Raw genomic sequence first — 13,907 nt, 5'->3', positions numbered from 1 at the left:
GTTTAAGAAACACTATAAAGGCAATTCTTCCTAAGGAGCTAGTAACAGGTTTGCCCACACGCTTTTCAGTTAACTACAAAAATGGCAATTTCTGCTCTGCCTGGGTTGAAAATGTAGTATAAGTATAAACACTGAAATGAAAAAGGCAGACCAGGCAATCAACTTTAGTTGCAAAAAAGTGTGCATAAATATATATATAAGTTTGTAATCAGTAGGATTTGTATATTTTAAAAAAATGTTTCTTATGCTCATCAAAGCTGCATTTATTTGATCCAAAATACAGGAAAAATTTTAATATTGTGAAATATTATTGCAATTGTGTCACACAATCCTTCAGAAATCATTCTAATATGCTGATTTTGTGCATAGTTATGCTGCTTAATATTTGTGAAACGTTTTTTAAATCTATAACGTTAAAAAATAAATCTTTTCTTTTTTAAAATCTTTCTACTGTTCAAAAGATTGGGCTGAGTACATGTTTGTCTTTCTTTTTTGATAGAAATTAAATGTTAAATTGATAAAAAGTGATAGTAAAGACTTACGCTGTACTTTTTATTCATCAAAGAATCGTGAAAAATGTATCACATGGTACCAAAAAAATATTAAGCAGCACCTGTTTCCAACGCTTATAATAAATCAGCATATTAGAATGATTTTTGAAGGGTCATTTGACACTGAAGACTGGAGTAATGATGCTGAAAAATCAGCTTTGCATCACAGAAATAAATTATATTTCAAGTATATTAAAATACAAAACTGTTATTTCAAATTGTAATAATATTTCACAATATGACTGTTTTTTCTGTATTGTTGATCAAATAAATGCAGCATTGATCAGCAGAAGAGATTTATTTAAAAAAACATAAAAAAAAACTTACTGATCCTTACTATACTTTTGAACAGCAGTGTATATATATAATTTTAGAAAGCATTTTTAGAAATAAATAAACCTGTTTTTTTTAATTGCAACAAAGTAGATGGTTATGATTAGCCATTTATTTTTACTTTTTATATACATACACTACTGCTCAAAAGTCTGGGATTGGTTAGATTTCTAATGTTTTTTAAATAAGTTTCTTATGCTCATCAAGGCTGTGTTCATTTGATCAAAAATACAGAAAAAATTAATATTGTGTAAACAATGTTTTTCTATATTGATATACATTCTAATTTAATTTATATCTTTAATTAAACTTGAATTTTCAGCATCATTACTCCAGTCTTCAGTGTCACATGATCCTTCAAAAAACACTCTAATATGCTGATTTATTAACAGTTATGCTGCCTAATATTGTTTTGGAACCTGTAATACTTTTTTTTAAAGATTTTATAAATAAAATAAAAGCTTAAAAATAATAGCACTGATTTAAAAAAAGAACTGTTCAAAAGTTTGGGGTCAGTACATTTTCTTTCTTTCTTTTTTTTGAAAGAAATTAATACTTTTATACACCAAGGATGTGTTAAATTAATAAAAAGTGATAGCAGATTAACACTGTTAGAAAAGATTTATATTTTGAAAAAATGCTGTTCTTTTTAACTTGTTATTCATCAAAGAATCCTTAAAAAGGTTCCAAAAATATTTGGCAGCACAACTGTTTCTAACATTGATAATTCTAATAATAAATCAGCATATTAGAATGATTTCTGAAGGATCATGTGACACTCAAGACTGGAGTAACAGCTGATGACAATTCAGCTTTGCATTACCGGAACAAATTATATTTTAAAGTATATTAAAATACCATTTTGCAATATTACAGTTTTTTTCTGTATTTTTGATCAAATAAACGCAGCCTTGATGAGCATAAGAGACTTAAAAAAAAAACATTAAAAATCTTACCGATCCCAAACTTTTGAGTAGTAGTACACATATTTTTGATTAATATGGTTCTATACACCTACGAGGACTGAAAAAGCAGCAAAATGCAGCACAATAGTCAAAGACATGCATGTTTAAAAAGAAAAATGACTGAAAAGTAAATAAGCAGCATCAAAATCTTTACCTTCATTCTTGATTTTTTAAAATCTTAGCAGAATGGCATTTCCACACACTTCAGGGGTGTGCTTTGGGAGCGCTATCAGACTAACTTCCATTCTATGTTCGGAGGCCGCTCATGGCCTTTCATTCTCTTCATTAGTATTTCAGGTAATTATGAAAGCGTCAAATATTGATTTATTCAAAAGAAAGTGCTGATGCTGCCCCAAGATGTGATCAATTTATTGTTGCCTCCCTGTGGGAATCATGAATCAAAGTGGGAATTTATCAGTTTACAATGGGCAATAACACTCGCATTGTTCCTATTGCTTAAAGATTAGGGGTCGTAAATGAGCCCATCACTCCAAGTCTCTTCCACGATGGACGTATTTATTCTTCAGAAGCCATCAAGGCAACTTAAAAGAAAAGGATGCAATTAAGTGATTTACATCAGTTGTTTAAATCTCATTTCTCTTCATATAATGAGACCACCGTAGCATAGCCAGAGTCAAACAAAGAAAGTTTTCACCGAATCACCATAAAACAACACTCTGTGTTTTCTGGAATCACATGATATCTCCGTTTTGACAGAGGTGTAATTTGCAGTACACGTTTCATTTACAGGTCTCAAACAGCTGGTCATAAATACTTCTCTCTATATAAAGCTCTCTGGGGGAGCAGGGAATATCATTGACATTCTTCCACGAGTGGAGTTAAACACAGGACTGTTTGTGTTGAGCTGTGAAACAGAGGCAGCCATTTTGATGTGAAAAAAGATACGGCCATCTCGGTACACAGAGGGGCTTGCGACAAGCGATTCGCATTTGACAGGTTATGATTGATGGTGGCAAGGTTCGGGGGACACTGGGAAGGCCAGTGACCTCTGGTCTCAGGCCAGGCCTACAGGGGACAACAGCTCTGGCACGAATTCACTCACAGCGGGGGAGAACCTTTCCTCTATTGGTTTTTAATGTGTTCCGGACACATCGTGAAGCTGGGAAGATTTCAGCCAAAGTTTTCATTTTCTTACTATCGTCAAAAAGTTATTTGATCCTGTGACTGATGTGGAGGAAAACATTCTGCAATGCGACTATCCAAAATGACCTATAACTTAAGTGTAATTCACAAACACTTTTGAAGATGGTATTGTCCATTTTTCTTCCAAGCACATACGAAGACTGTAACTTTCAAACTTTATACTTCTCTTATTGTTTTCAATAAGAACAACATACAGGTAAATGATGACAAATTATTCATTTTGGGGTGAACTATTGTGTCCCACTTTACATTAGGTGGCCTTAACTACAGTCGTGGCCAAAAGTTTTGAGAATGACACAAATATAAGTTTTCACAAAGTTTGCTGCTCAACTGCTTTTAGATCTTTGTTTCAGTTGTTTCTGTGATGTACTGAAATATAATTACAAGCACTTCATACGTTTCAAAGGCTTTTATCGACAATTACATGACATTTATGCAAAGACTCAGTATTTGCAGTGTTGGCCCTTCTTTTTCAGGACCTCTGCAATTCGACTGGACATGCTCTCAATCAACTTCTGGGCCAAATCCTGACTGATAGCAACCCATTCTTTCATAATCACTTCTTGGAGTTTGTCAGAATTAGTGGGTTTTTGTTTGTCCACCCGCCTCTTGAGGATTGACCACAAGTTTTAAGATTTGGGGAGTTTCCAGGCCATGGACCCAAATGTCAATGTTTTGGTCCCTGAGCCACTTAGTTATCACTTTTGCCTTATGGCACGGTGCTCCATCGTGCTGGAAATGCATTGTTCTTCACCAAACTGTTGTTGGATTGTTGGAAGAAGTTGCTGTTGGAGGCTGTTTTGGTACCATTCTTTATTCATGGCTGTGTTTTTGTGCAAAATTGTGAGTGAGCCCACTCCCTTGGATGAGAAGCAACCCCACACATGAATGGTCTCAGGATGCTTTACTGTTGGCATGACACAGGACTGATGGTAGCGCTCACCTTTTCTTCTCCGGGCAAGCCTTTTTCCAGATGCCCCAAACAATCGGAAAGAGGCTTCATTGGAGAATATGACTTTGCCCCAGTCCTCAGCAGTCCATTCGCCATACTTTTTGCAGAAGATCAATCTGTCCCTGATGTTTTTTTTGGAGAGAAGTGGCTTCTTTGCTGCCCTTCTTGACACCAGGCCATCTTCCAAAAGTCTTGGCCTCACTGTGCGTGCAGATGCGCTCACACCTGCCTGCTGCCATTCCTGAGCAAGCTCTGCACTGGTGGCACTCCGATCCCGCAGCTGAATCCTCTTTAGGAGACGATCCTGGCGCTTGCTGGACTATCTTGGATGCACTGAAGCCTTCTTAACAATGCAGTGGAAAGTTTTTTTCGGGATTAAGTTAATTTTCATGGCAAAGAAGGACTATGCAATCTGCATCTGCATCTGATCACTCTTCATAACATTCTGGAGTATATGCAAATTGCTATTATAAAAACTTAAGAAGCAACTTTTCCAATTTCCAATATTTATGTCATTCTCAAAACTTTTGGCCATGACTGTACTATGTACTTACATTTAAATTAATCATTTGGTACAATGTACTTATTGTGTACATACATGTTTTTACATGGTACTTATCTTTTTTAAAAACCTATATATATAATTACATTTGTAATTAATTTCTGTAATTACCACTGTTGACCAATCCCTTACACCCTAACCCACCCTTAAACCTACCCATACCACCAAACCTGTCCCTAACCTTACCAATATCCCACCTTACCAGAAGCAAAAGTGATTTGCAATGCAATATGACCACATTAAGTACATTGTACTTATTTTTTGATGTACGTACATAATAGTTAAGGCCACCTAATATAAAGTGTGACCAAGTATTGCTTTAAGATTTGTTACAAGATTTGTTGAACAAAGACAAATATCAAAACTCAAATATCTTGCGTTATAAATATTTACAGAGACGCATGGAAAACACACTGTAGTTTAAAATACATGTAAGACAGTGTGTCCTAATTGCATTCTGAAATCTTTACTAGGTTGAAGCTCAGATTGCAGTGTAACCAATACTCGTCAAAGATCTAAATATGAACTTGGTATCACTGATCATTGACCTTTCCTCTATTATAGTGTACTGCTTAAATTTACCTACCAAAATAACGGCAGGTGGATCGTTTGCATCCTGTCATTCGTCTTACTCATGTCAAACATATCAAAATATGCCGATTAATCACCTAACATCAGACGTTCAGTTAATATGTAAATTTAAGAGAGGGCTGAAGACTAAAAAAAAAAAATTGATATGTGTGGTTGCAGATCTAATAACAAACTGCAAATTTTCTCAAGTTAAGAAAACCCTTTATAAATATAAAAATAAAAAATGTACACACATTATTATTTGACAAAACATTTTTGTCATCCCATCCAGATATTTATGTTATACTAATTTATGTATGTACACTACCAGTCAAAAGATTTTGGACATTGGTCAGATTTTTGATGTTTTTATCAAAAAACTTTTTCTCTTCTGCTCACCAAGCCTGCATTTATTTGATCCAAAATACACCAAAAGCAGTAATATTGTGAACTATTTTTAACATTTTAAAAAATAACTGCTTTCTATTTGAATATATTTTAAAATGTAATTTATTCCTGTGATCAAAGCTAAATTTTCAGCATCATTACTCCAGTCTTCATGTCACATGATCCTTCAGAAATCATTCTAATATGCTCATTTGCTGTTCAAGAAACACTTATTATTATTAATATTATCAATATTTAAAAACAGTTTTTCAGGATTCTTTGATGAACAGAAAGATCCAAAGATCAGCATTTACACAAAATAAAAATCTTTTGTAACATTATAACATGCAAAAGCTTAGAGTCAGTATACATTTTTTGGAGGGGGGGGGGGGGGATTACAGAAATAAATACTTGAAATACTTTTTTAGCTTTAAATTGATCAAAAGTAATAATAATGTTATTACTTATAATAATGTTACAAAAGACTTCTATTTCAGATAAATGCTGTTCTGCTGAACTTTCTATTTATCAAAGAAACCTGAAGAAAATCTACTCAGCTGTTTTTAACAATAATAATAATAATAAATGTTTTTTGAGCAGCAAATCTGAATATTAGAATGATTTCTGAAGGGTCATGTGACTGGAGTAATGATGGTAAAAATTCAGCTTCGAAATCACAGGAATAAATTAAATTTTTAAAACATATTCAAAAAGTAAACAGTTCATTTAATTAGTAAAAATCTTTCAAAATTGTACTGTTTTTGCTGTACTTTGGATCAAATAAATGCAGACTTGGTGAGCAGAGGAGACTTCTTTAAAAAACATTAAAAATCTTACTGACCAAAAACCTTTGACTGGTAGTGTATATAATGTATTTCTGCAAAAACGTTTTTTAAATCATGTGTTCATTTTTAATTTTACATATTTATGTTATTTTTTATTATTATTTTACAAGACATTTATATCAACATGTAACCAGCTCTCTGCAATACCATTATCAACCTCTAGGGGTTTGTGAACCCCCATTTGAAAACCACTAAATATTACTTTTACTCACAACAAAATCTGTCTGATAAAGCAGTACAGTGGCGCAGATAGTATTTACCAGGAAACAAACATCTGTTGTCAAAGTGTCAAAGACCTGCAATAATAACATTCATGAAAGTCGGGAAAACACTCTCAGCAAGTGCGGCTTTTAATAAAGAGCTGTAACGTGATATCAGCTGTTTGTGCTTCCATCTCAAATTGCAACATGGCATTAATCTTATTCAATCCAAATATGTCTTGAAATCTCATTTTAAAATATGTCACATGTCATTCGTAATATGATCCTCACCAAGTTTCAAACAAGAAAAACCACTAACGGTGTGCTGCTATGAACACCTTTATTTCAAGATCTCAAGCAGTTTCGCACTAGTATGAAAAAAACTGAGACTCGGAATTATCAAATTATCACCTGTCACTGTTGAAGCACACACAGATGTCTGATATTGCTAACGGAAGGAAAATAGACCTGCAGCAACCATGTGTTACAAGAATGTGGAATCTGATGAGAGGAATTATTACTTCAGTCATCGACAAAACATCTCGTAGTACTACTGTAACTTTGACTTTCTGTCTGGCGAAAAATACACAAGCACAAGCAAAATCTATGTTTAGATGGTGGGTGTAGACTTTCAGAGATGCAATTATTCTCTATACTTCAGACACAGATACACTCTTACAAATAAAGGTGCTTTATGATGCCATAGAATAACCTTTTTTTGTCTAAATGGTTCCATAAAAAAACTTTAACATCTGAAGAACCATGTTTCACAAAAGGTTCTTTGTGGCAAAAGAAGGTTCTTCAGATTATAAAATGGTAAGAAAGAGATGGTTCTTTGAAGAACCTTTGACTGAATGGTTCTTTGTGGAAACAAAAATGGTTCTTCTATGGCATCACGTGAAGAACGTTTTAAAGCACCTTTATTTTTAAGAGTGTACAGTGACCCCAGAACTGGCCGTTCTATTTGCATCTACACTGTAAAAAAAAAAATTTCACACTGCCAAAAAGGCTTATCTTACTTAGTATTTTATCTTGTTCTAGTCAAATTTTTAAAAAAATTCTTACATTAAGATGCATTTACTAGATAGACTTGTTTTAAGCAAAATGCGCTTAATTTATTTTTTTTACCTGGAAATAAGACTAAATATCTTATTTTATTTTGCTTTCAAATGCATCTTAATTTAAGGGGAGACACTGCAAGCAAAACACTGTTTTTTCATGCTCCTGTCAAGTTTAAAATTTTGGGCTTTTTGGTGTTTCATAAAATTCTTTTTTTTCTTCTACATTGAGCCATAAATCACTTCAGTAACACTTACACACAGCAAACTTTACATTTTTATTTCTGTCTATATCCTGAAGGTTTTTACAGAGGGATTTGTTCATATACAATTTGCTTGATTTTATACATAACATTTTTTCCCCGAAAAATGGTTAAAAAAAAACATTGTTTTCTGTCCGTTCTTAGCTTTTTCTGAATTATGGATTAACAAAATGAGATACCCCTCTGTAAAAGCATTTGACTCGAGAATTTTGAAACAGACTTCATCCAGTGTTTTGATTTTTGTACTAGAAATGTATGCAAATTAGCTCATATTTCATTAAATAATGCATCATTTGCATATATAGACCTAACAGTTTAGAAAACTTGTAATACAAAAAATGTTTGCAATCATAAATGTAAGGTGATAACTATTAGTTATTTTTTTCCCTATTCACCTGCAGTGTCTTGCCTTAAGAATTTTTAGCTGTTTTGAAACAAGACAAAAATGCTAAATAAGATAAGCTTTTTTCTGCAGTGTAAAACTGTAAATAAAGATTACTAGAGTATGTTTTACATACTATTTTAGCCTTTCAACTTAAAAAAAAAATCACATCTAACTCAATGTTGTACTTCTTTGTAACTTTTTGTGAAACTTGCAATTTCTGAAATTAAAAAAAAGGTGTTTCACCACCAAATTTGTTAAGCCAACTGAGCATGTATCACTAGAAGGTATTGTGAATCCTCTGTCACAATAGTCTCGTCCCAGGTGATGAACAGTTTCAACTGTCACTCATGAACCACCATATTGAGTGACAAAACTTAATATGGTGGAAGTTAAATGGGAGTTCCCATTCTATTCATGCTGTCAGTTCCACAGTATGATAACACAGCTATAAAAGCCACTCGGTCATTTAACACCATGGAGACATGATTGACAACACAACAGTAAAACAAGTATGGCAGGTAACCTGGATAATGTGCTGAAAGACTATGTATGACAGGAAAATCCATACCAGACACTAAAACAGTGGGGTTTTCCATTTAATGATGATCACTGATAGCTAAATATATGTTTTAGCTAAACATATGTGCAAATGAAATCTTGATGAGTGCACTGGGTGTTCTGATTTTCTGAGCGGTGAAGTCAATACAGATTTAGACATCAAGCATAAGAACAGAGGCAGCGGGGATTTAATTATATTTGATCTCATGCCTGAGCTGACGGGAAGAGCTTCACTTCGCTGCATTCAGGCATTTTTATGTCATGGCATCACCAGACTGGGTGACTCCTCGCTGGCTGTCTCAGATGGATTAGCCCGTGGTGCAATAACAACAGCATGAACCGCGATAAAACCTGCCCTGCATTCCTGTCATCACAAATTCAAACAGATGAGAAAGAGCTAAATGACAACTCAGGCCTCTCTGTCATCTGTTGCCTCCGAGGGAGAATAAATCAGATATCCTGTGACCTGTAACTGCCTCAAACACTAAACCAAACCACCAAGGTGGAGTTCTGCTAAAAAAACACAAAAATCTGTTGCAAAGATGGTTTGACTAGTCAAAAATGGCCACACATCCCCCATCTGTATCTGAATGGCAAGATATTGTAAATAATGTGTACAGTATGAAAGTCCTGACATTTTCCTTAAGACAACAATCTGCTAAAATTTTAACATGCTGGGGAAAATGGTTGAGAAAAAAAGAAAGGTCATCTTATGGGTTTGACACCGTCCCCTTTTAATTTTTAAGACTTTTGATTCCCGTTTGACTCCAATAATCCAATATATTGTGTCGGATATGTTAACATAATTTTGTATGGCAGAATCTGATCAAGACCTAATTACTCAAGAATGGTGTAATGTACTTGGTGACCAATGTATGTATATGTTTGTTATGTTTAATTTTTTTCTTTAGTTGTGAGTTCTTTGTTCTGTATGTAAAAAAAAGGGTAGTAAGTATAAAAAAAAAAAAAAAAATGGGCACACATGACATGCAAACAAATATTTTCCCTGGTATGGAAAGCTCCAGAAAAAGATACATACTGTGTGTAATGTAGCACAAATGAGGTGAAATATTATTTTGGTCAATATTTTAATCACGATTATTTAACACGATTATAACAGGGTCCAAAAATGTATATTAGTGATTAATTTAAAGATAGCAATACAGCAGAAAAAAGATACAAATTAAAAAAAAAACTGTTTAAGCAAGTCCAACAGAAATTAAATGTTATTATTTGAACGTAAAATAAAACAGCATCTTCACTGTAATAGTTAAACATGCTTTGTTTCTTATTAAAACTACAAAAGTCCTTCATTCAAGAGCAGTGAGTGATTTTTCTCTTAGTATTTTTACATTTTATTAATATAAAGCACAGAGACGGCAAAAGGAATATTATTTGTTGCTTTAAGTGCCACACAGATCCCTACTGTTACTCACGCATTTTCATTCTCAACCGTTTATGATCATTTAAGACATAACTGACAAGGATTTACATGAATAATCACTAAGTGCCTCATTTTGAAATATTTTTGCGTGTATTTGACCGTTTAGGCGCACCGTGAGCTAAAAGATAACTTTACTTGTCCGTGTTCTGCTCCGTCTCTGAGCTCTGTGAGCGCATTCATTCACAGAACAGCACAAATTTTCTTACATGCTATTAAAAACAACACCAAAGAAACATTAATAAATCAAGCACGTCCCGTTTTATGAAAGTCACATTATATTATTTTGCTGATTTGCATGTGAAATTAGTCTTTTAGTCTTTTAAGTGGGCAGAATGGGACACAATAATTGTTTCATTTCGATTACTGCATTTTTATGATCGTTTGAAGCAGAAATAAAAATCGAAACTGAATTTCGATTAATTGCACAACCCTAGAATAAAGACTGTTGATTCATTTTTTTATTGAATTAATTACATGTACACAGGGCTCTAGACTAACTTTTTGCACTGGTTGCACTGGTGCGCCTAACTTTTTTTCTTAGGTGCACCAGCACAAAAGTTAGGTGCACCCAAATTTTCAACCGCATCACATTTAACACCGCAGTTTTACAAGTTCACTTTTTTTTTACTTTTTTATTTTATTTATTTTTTAATCCCTGTCCATATAGGCAATATTGACTTGTAAATGATTAACTAACAATCTGGTCAATATAAAGTTCTTTATTTGAAGCATATTTTTTCCCCAGTACTTTACCCTACTTTATGTAATAACGAAAACATTTCAGTGAAAAAATAAGTCCAAAACGCTCTATTTTAACATTTTGAACAATAGGGCTCTAAAATTGTTTTTTTATTTTATTTTTATTTTCGAAATTCTTGTTTTAATTTTTCTCATAATCAAATGAAAGCATAAACATGTTTTTATTTTTAATCAAATGAAAAATAAACCTTTTTAATTTTTGGCAAACATATATATGATTTATAAATAGGAATATATAAACACCTACGTTATACTGTACAAAAGTAATACAGGACTAATATTGTTTTGTTTCATGTTAAACCGTACTTTTATTTTGACAGGTTTCCGTGAAGTTTCTGTGTGTACAGTGTGATATGATGCTTTCTCAAATGAAACAGTAAAAGTGACACCGTAGGTTTGGAGATTGAGTTTATCTGTTCATGTGAGATGCAAATGCCAAAAATTAGCGGGAGCGTCACGCGTGCTTCAGTAGCATATACGCGTGGAGTTAAAAAAAAAAATACACGTCTCCACCATTAATACATAGAGGCAAACGGAAACATGCAGGATTCATTTTAAACGGTCTTTTTGCCTTTCAGTTTTCATAGACACTAGTCCATATCGCGATTTGAATTAAGTGACAGACCAACTTTTGATTTATCATTCCAGAAATCAACGTATTACGTGGCATTCCGCGCCATAGTAAATTCGGTTTTTATGAATGGAGTCCGCGATCCAGTCCGTGTTTTTGCGGAGGAGGCATTGTAAACGCTTGCCAATGTAGAGACATCCTGACTGCATCACATGCATTTTCAAACGTACACACACGTACAGGAATATCTGGACCACGGACAATCAGAGGGGGGGCGGGATCCGTCCTTTATCTCTGATTGGTTTAGACCACGATATGGGTCTAATGTGTGTCTGTTGTTGAGCAACAGGGAGACTTTAAGAGTGAAGGAGTTTCATTTTTTCCCCCTCGAACGGCTGGTCGCACCGGTGCAACCTTTGATTTTTTTTAGTCGCACCGTTGAGAAATTAGGTCGCACATGCGACCAAATTGGTCGCACTCTAGAGCCCTGCATGTACAGATTATAAATAATGTTAGGACTTCATTTTCATAATATTACTAGTAATCTTGACTTTACTTTCTAGTACTTTAATCTTGAAATAAAAAAAATAAAAAACTTTTTATAATGACCTTCAACAACTACTTACCAATGGCAATTTTTATTTATTTATTTATCAAATTTATCAAAGAACAAAAGAAAAAAGAGGAAATCAATAACTGCTGTATCTTTAAGGATTCCTCTATATTTAATTTAGAATATTGTGTTTGATAACTTTATTCAATTTCTGTATATTTCCTACTTGCTGAAGGGCACAGGTAAATAATGGATTAAGTAGATGATTGTTTTATGTTCACTTAAATTAAACGTTTTTTTTTTTTTAATCTAATAAATGTTAAAATTGATAGCACTTAGTTATACTGTAACATTAAATGGCTATAGTCAATGATTAAATATTAGGAGAAAAAAACAATTTTCTAGAGACATCAGTAATATTGGTATCAGTGATTCTCACCTTCAGTCATTTAAAAAATATACTGTCTTTATGTTGTTTCTACATTAATTTGAAGATTAATCACGATTCATTTTAGAATAAAAAAATGTGATTATTAGTAATTTTTTTAAAATCAATTGACAGCCTTAATAATAATATACATCTTTATTTTATGAAATTAACCAAATACTGTACAGTTTCAAATTGAAAAACTGATTTATTTACACTTTATTTGAAGGTGTCCTTGTTCTAGTGTAATTATACATTTAAGTACTGAGTAATATTAATAACCCACATGTAGTTACTATATGGTCAGGGTTAGGATTATGGTTTGGCTTAGGGTTACTTGCATGTAATTATGCATAATTAATTGTTATTATAACAGTAGGTACATGTATCGTCTAACAAGGACACCTTAAAATAAAGTGTTACTGCTGAATTTCCTCTTTAAAACCTGGATGTAACTACAACATAGCACTGATTTAATAGTGTGTATTGACAAAAGCATGAAATGAGCTCTGAACAGTCAGCTGTCACAATGTTGTGAGCTATTCAGTAATAATATATATTGTACTGCTGACGGGTTGCAAGGTCAGCAACACACTGTAACACATTTACATAGATTTTGTTGGGATACTGCCAAGTACTTTTAGTGTATGTGTAAGGAAGCCAAAGTCACAACTGTTAGAAGGGCATATCTGTCATTGTACATGGATTAAGAGAGTTTCTTGCCCAATTCTTCTTTCTCAGGAGAAATTCGATCCACTTTCTGTTTGTCCTGTAGACAACTGCACAAAAGTTCATAATAAAACCTTTCAGTCAATCATGCTCAAAGTATATTTCAAATGAAATAGGTGTGGTTTTAACGTACAATAAAGTTTTCTATTTTGGTATATTTTATTTTAGATGTATGGTTTGTTAATATACAACGATTTGAAAATCCAAATGAAGTTCTTATCAATACATATTACTAATCAAAAATTAAGTTTTGTTATGTTTATGGTAGGAAATGTACAAAATATCTTTATGGAACATAATATCGTAATGATTTTTGGCATAAAAGAAAATGATAACTCTGACCCATAAGATGTACTTTGGCTATTGTTGCAAATATACCCGAGCTACACACATTTAATTTTTTATGTAGCGTTTAGAATGAGCTAAGCACACACAAAACAACAAAAACAGTCCTGTGTGCTTAAAAAAGCTCTGTCCTGTCTTGGAAAGTCATCAAAGGCTGCAAACTTCCTCATATTATGCATGGCCATTCCTCTATTTCCTCTATAAAATATCGGTGGCTGTTGTCTGATGAAACACCTCGGTGGGAACAACTGCTCAGATGATGTACCTCCCTCTTCAATAAAGCTGA

General features: G+C 33.3%; 1 protein-coding gene across 1 annotated transcript in view; it reads right to left on the bottom strand.

The window, feature by feature from the left end:
• arid3c (AT rich interactive domain 3C (BRIGHT-like)) overlaps positions 1–13,907 on the bottom strand; it is a 92,962-nt gene that overhangs the window by 19,427 nt on the left and 59,628 nt on the right. The window lies entirely within an intron of this gene.

The sequence above is a fragment of the Garra rufa genome, chromosome 5 (assembly GCF_049309525.1).
Source record: "Garra rufa chromosome 5, GarRuf1.0, whole genome shotgun sequence".
In the NCBI taxonomy this organism is placed as follows: domain Eukaryota; kingdom Metazoa; phylum Chordata; class Actinopteri; order Cypriniformes; family Cyprinidae; genus Garra; species Garra rufa.
Note: the sequence above shows the minus strand (reverse complement) of the source record. Positions and strands in the feature narration are given on the sequence as shown.